This window comes from Frankliniella occidentalis, unplaced genomic scaffold (genome assembly GCF_000697945.3).
Source record: "Frankliniella occidentalis isolate FOCC.00 unplaced genomic scaffold, Focc_3.1 Scaffold257, whole genome shotgun sequence".
Lineage (NCBI taxonomy): Eukaryota > Metazoa > Arthropoda > Insecta > Thysanoptera > Thripidae > Frankliniella > Frankliniella occidentalis.
Window position 1 is genome coordinate 68,425 of NW_026267383.1, and position 5,083 is coordinate 73,507.

Here is a 5,083-nt window from a genome sequence, read left to right on the forward strand (position 1 = left end):
TTTCCGGGGACGCGGACGGACAGCCGGCAGGCCGTGGACTCGGGTGCAGCACGTCGCCGTCAAGCTCACCCGGGTGGTGCGAACCAATTCTCACACACACCCACGGCGTGGAACGTCGGGTTACGGGGAGCGGGGAACGACAAGCTGCTGCCTGCTCAGAGCCCTTGGCGCAGCGCGGCTCGCCTCGGCACAGCAGCGACCTCTCCGGACGAGTGCGGAATCGTTCGGAAGGCTGACTTTGAACTCATTTTTACGGCAAAAAGGGAAAACAAGGGAAAATGTGCCGGTTGTCCCATAAACTTTGACTCTTTGACAATCTAAAACCGTTGTCCAAATTACGGGCGATTGCGGGCGTTTTTTTAAAACTCAAATCAAAAATAGGCATTTTCGTGCATTTGTCAGCCGATGCACGCACATCTTTAATTGTTCATAAAACACACATTTTTGGGAGTAGGGGGGCGTTCTACCCATCAAAATGAAGCGGAGAGTCTGATCTTTAAATCGGAATAAGAGTTTGCCTTCTGTGATCAGAAACCTTTTGTTAAATCGAGGTTAACGTCGATAGATGACTCAGAGGAGAGCCAGCCGCGAGCAGCGGAGTGAAAATAGTCCCAGTTTGAGTGGTTATATCTATTAAGTAGGGACGAGAAGGCCCAAAACGAGCTTGAAACATGGTACAGTGGTCCTTTAGGAAAAAAAAGGTGATATTGGTAACACTCTAAACGCAATTTGGATTTTCGATTTATGTCGTGCTGCCAGACCACTGTGCGGCGGGCGCGCGCGGCGCCGCGGTCGGGAAGGCGTCCCGAAGGTCACTTGGTGGTGGGGCGGAGGGCCTTGTTCTCAACGCTCCTGACGCGACACCGTTTGAGACATCACAAAACGGATTGCACCACCTGGTGCAGCTACTCAAGGGCTACATATTTCCCGAATAAAACGCAGGTCGAAACTTTTACGCCTTTTTGGCGTGGACAGCGCCCTACATTTACGTGATAAACAAGACTTTCTTTCTAGAGGACACTTTTCTCAACGATGCGTTCCATTAGAACGGTGGTGAGAGAAGTTAGCTCTCGAAAGAGCAAGGGTGCTAGAGGCTTCTCGGTTTGAAAACTGGTGAGGAACGGCTCCACCATTTCTGCAGTGGAGACAAAGAAAGACAGCTTTGCATCCAAGAGAGGGTCGTTCAGACAACGTTCTAGCCTATCAAAATTGCGATGCCTCTTGTTCAGGTAGTTTTTGGACTTCTGTGTTCGGACTTATCGAACCCAGGTGGTCAAGTTTGGTAGCAGATTGATGTTACGTAGGGCAGGTCGCGTGTTTTCCATTCACCTGGTGAAGCAGAAAGCCAGCGGGAAGATGTTGGATCCCGTTACAGAAGTGAAGTGGCCCCGGCGTGCTGAGTCCTTAAAAATGTAGTATAGACCCACCAGGAATTCCTTGATTTCCCACGATATCGCAAAAAACCCTGTCTTCAGCGATCCGTGGACAACGTGAAGACCGCAGCTGACTAAGTCTAGGAGGCCTGTCCCGTGGTCTTCCCGCAACTCCCGTCTGGAGTTCACTAAGCATTTTCAGGTTGACGTTAGGGCCGGCCATAGACACTTGAAGCAGTTTTTATTCATGTTTTTCCCCAACAGCCTTTTTCGGTCCTTTTCGAAGATCACTAGATTTAGCCCCTTGCAAGAAAATAGATGTCAGATACCAGGTACACACTTCACCATCAATACAATCCAAGAACCATAACATCCATCTGTTGCTCGTGCGAGTATGAATTTAAAGGTTCATCAAACCCCACTGAAAGCCGCTTGCACTGGTCGAGTTTATCTTCGAGCTGCCGCATGAAGAAGAGTACCAGGCCAGGCCAAACACAATAGAATAACTCACTTTGTCTTTCTGGAGTTGCATTTCAGAAGCAATTTTACTGTCGGGGAACGTATTAGGAAATAAAGTCACTGGATCGGCAGCAGCTGCTTAGAAAATCCGTTATTTTGGATTGATGGTGAGTAGGGTGGGTTGAAAATCTGGGACCGAAAAAGGACACGTGGATTATAGTTACTCCAAGCCTTAGACTAGCGACAGAGTCCATTTCGACCCATCGGCTGACCTTCAACCCCTCTCGAGTGTTCAAAGTTAGGTCTTTGAGGGAAATTGACACTTTTTGCCCCCCGCCCCCCTCCCCCTTCGGCATAATCCCGGAAACGGCTATATGCGGTTCGGTGCGGAACTTAAATAGGAAGATACACCAGGAGTCGATACGCTGTACGATATCATCTTCAGCTCGCCCCAGAGACATTTATGGTGAAATTTGTGGTTTCTTTACCAAGGTATTGCAATCACTCCCGGTTGTCGTATGCCACATCCGGTCGTCCCATACATCTCTAGAAACGTTTTGACGAGACAAAACGGTTTCATTCCAGACTCTTTTCGCTGAGACAATTATTTTCCGAGAGATAGCTGAAAAACGTCGTTTTTTGCATCGAAAAAACTCCACTTTTTTCGAATGAAATGACTTAAGTGATTCCCGATAGCTTTTCACTTGAGTTAGACTTTAAGAGGCAGTATCTCCCGAACACATTCAATAGAAAAGCTGGAGAAAATTCGAGAAAAGAATATCTAAATGTATTTAACACAGCGGGATGGGTGCAAGCTTCACAAAATCTGCGCCGTGGACTAGTAGAGTGTAGACTGAGGAACTCATCTAGTACTAATCTAGTGCTGTACTTTTGTACATAAAGATTGGCAGTCACTTTGGCATAGTTTCTGAACGTTTCTGGATTAATTGCAAATCCACATGACACAACAATAAGAACCACACGGATGTGTTCTAAAAGTTCTGCATCCAAACCTAAGTTTCAAAACCCCATTTCCATAGTAAAGTCATGCATAGTAATCTATGCATAGAAACAGTTGAACTTTTATTTTGTTAAGAATACCATTACATTACAAATACCATAACATACCTTTAGCATACTAATGAAAGAATAAAACAATACCTGGACTGGTCTTACCGCTTCAGACTCAGGAACTGTAATTTCTTCCTCGTCGGGGGTAAAAATCAGTTTTGCACTTCCAAACTTTGTTATAATTTGGGAAAACATCAGCACCATGAGTTTTCAAAGCTGGCCTTAAAAATAAGTAGCTGGCCTTTGTCTACTTGCAAATTTGGATTATTGCGGCCATTTCTTCAGCAGTGAAAGGGGTGAACGTGCAAGCAGACGCAGACGTGGACGTAGACGTGGACGGGGAGTGAGAGGGGGAAGGGTTTGCACCTGATTCCTGCCTTCGCTTAGGGGTTGCAGCAAACTCGAGTTCGTCTGCAGGGTGGTCAGAACGTCCTTTTTTTTTTTTTTTTTTTTGCAGAACGGGTCAAGCTACCAAATGGTTTGAGATGACGTCCTGTCTTTACTAAGTTCTCCTTATCTACGCGGAAAAGGCAAAGTGAACTGCCAGTAACGAAGAAAGTACAAAATAAAATAATGAAAATACCTGATAAAATTAATGGGGTTATTTACACTGGCTCATCTAACTCGGAATCTTTCAAAAACCGATGTAAATAGCGATTACATTTTGCCAATTTCGATTTAACAGTTCTCAAACAATTTCGAATATCCTGCTGTAGTGCGTCTTATAAATTGTCAGGGATATTTTCACTTGCAAAGTATGTGTTAAAAAGAAACAATTTGAAATGAAAGATAGAATTCCATTTGAACCATCCGTGGGGAAATGCAAAGCCACGACTTCAGAGAGCATTTTTTAGCCCGCCCTTCTGCTTTGAAAAAGCTATCCAGCGGGCTTATGCAAACGACCTCGTGTCTGTCTGTCTGTCTGTTCCACAAGAAGGAGATGCGCTGGAGACTTCAAATTTTCAGGGGATCTCAAGGCTCACCACCACAAAACAAAACGCCTATGGCAAATCCTGCCAGCCACCCCTAAGGGGCTGAGAGGGGGTATCGAAGAAAACAGAAAAGGCCAAAAAAGTTGGATTTTTTTGTTTGGTGATCTCCGAAGGGGTAACTTGTGAAAATAGAGCCCTTTGGGCGAAAATTTCGTCCGTTTTGCTCTATCTCTAACCGTTTATGCGCTAGAGAGTCTTTTTAGACAAAATAAGCTAAAAATTGCCATAGTGAACAAAAAGATGTAGAAAAGGGCCTAAAAACCGCAAAAGGAAACTCTCCCCCCACCCCCAAAAAACGTTTTCTAAGCAGAAGGGTGGGTTGTAGCCTGCTTGTTACCTGTGTACAGGGCTTTGCAACACGAGGGGTCGTTTACTTTGCGTCGATTACTCTGATTTCCCCCTGATTTTTCCTGATTTTTCCTCGTTTTCCCCTCTTTTCCCTCCTCTTTTTTCCATATTCTCCCCTACACGTGCAAAATACAGCTCCATGCCTCGATCTAGACTCTTCTGATATCATTCTATACACCGCTTTACAAGCAGCGCTGCACTGGATCTTGGAAAACTGGTCCGTAGCCAATGTCCAGTTAGCAATCCATGAGGGTGTTTTATGTGTCGTCTATGTGTCGGGCATTCGGCCCGCTCTACCACAGGCAGTACCACGACTCAACACTGTAAATTGCTTACGAACAATAGATTCGTAATGCAAACCAAAACGTTCGTAGCTTACGAAGGATTTTGAAGCGTTGTATTACGAACTCATTGTTCGTAAGCTTACGAACAAATGGTTCGTAATGCAAACCGATTGTTCGTAAGACCAGTCTAGCCCTACAAACAATCGCTTTGCAATACGAACAATTTCTTTGCAATACAAAGAACGAAAGTTGTTCGTAACGTTGCAAAGTATTTATTTTGTAAGCTTTTTACAGTGCACGACCTAACTAAAGTGACCAACGGCCGAGACGCAAATGGAATAATTACAGATAGTTGTAAATAATGGCATCGGAGTTTAGTTCTAAAGAAAGCCTAAAACGGCCCTCCTACCCGAACAGACTTAATACGACTGTATCCGACGTTAATAGTACTCTAATAGTACTAGGTAGATGTACGCCAGACCACGTCTCGCGTAACAGGCTTCGCGATATCTCACGAAACACTGTTACGCTGCGACGCGCCTGGCATACATCTATC